Raw genomic sequence first — 1151 nt, 5'->3', positions numbered from 1 at the left:
TATATATATATTATGTAGTACATAAACGAAAGAACGAGAAGGAGGGACATACATACTGAAATAAACTAGTGAATTATATATATATGTGTGTGTGTGTGTGTGTGTGGGTGTACATATTAATATGTATGTATGTATATATATATATCCGCGATTACGCATACATGTACAGACACATACAGATGCATCAGCACCTAATGGAAGTGTATATAATATAATGTAAATATTATATATATTATCGCTATGTATAGACGATTACAATCAAATGAGTCAAAACAAGAAAAAAATCAATCATCTCAATAACAATTAAAAGAAGAGTTTTCCAGCCCTTCTATATCGCTGTGAATGCTGGAAAATAAAATAGAAGCAACAGAATTGTTATTTCATGGACAACTGTTGAGAATTTCATGGAAGGCTTTATTTTGCGGCGCTCAAAGGCAATGAAAAAGAGACAAAATGCAGTTTCGGGACCATTTGACTCGACGTAAAAGCCTTGGACATCTTGTCCTCAGTCTAAGAATAAAAGGCAAACGAGGCAGGCGTAGATCAAGAACAATGTAATCAAAGAACCTGAACAGAGTGAACAGATGGGTGACGAGCAAAGACAAGAATACTACAGTTTTTTTCTGAAAGCATCCAGGCAAAGAAATTAATGGCGATCACGATTATCTCGATATCTTTCTCTGGTACTGATGGTGATGATGATGATGATGATGATGATGATGATGATGATGATTATGATGATGATGATGATGATGATGGTGATGATGATGATAAATAGACTAGCCTCAATTTTTAAAAATAATTAGCCCCTTGGCCTGGCTCGCTCTGAGTCACTTCCGTCTAACCTGTAACAACACGTAATCTTAAGACCCTCTTTGTTAGGCTAATTTCCCTGTGCAAGTGTACAGCGCTCATTTAGTTTTTCTCTCAGTTGCTCCCGAGGAAGCCCAAGAGGCAAAACGTTTAGATGTGTCCCTAAACCATTTTAAAACATTTTATATTGTTATGTTATTTTGTCTGAAATTCAAGCAAGACTCTCCCTCCTACTCTGCTTTCCAAACAATGATGATGATGATGATGATGATGATGATGATGATGATGATGATGATGATGATGATGATGATGATGATGATGATGATGATGATGATGAT

General features: G+C 35.7%; 1 protein-coding gene across 1 annotated transcript in view; it reads left to right on the top strand.

Annotated features, from left to right (window-relative positions):
- Positions 1 to 1151, top strand: part of LOC101863531 (neuronal acetylcholine receptor subunit alpha-10-like) — a gene marked incomplete in the record, with an annotated part of 33548 nt that overhangs the window by 1041 nt on the left and 31356 nt on the right.

The sequence above is a fragment of the Aplysia californica genome, unplaced genomic scaffold (assembly GCF_000002075.1).
Source record: "Aplysia californica isolate F4 #8 unplaced genomic scaffold, AplCal3.0 scaffold00463, whole genome shotgun sequence".
In the NCBI taxonomy this organism is placed as follows: Eukaryota; Metazoa; Mollusca; class Gastropoda; order Aplysiida; family Aplysiidae; genus Aplysia; species Aplysia californica.
This window is presented reverse-complemented; position numbering and strand designations above follow the sequence as displayed.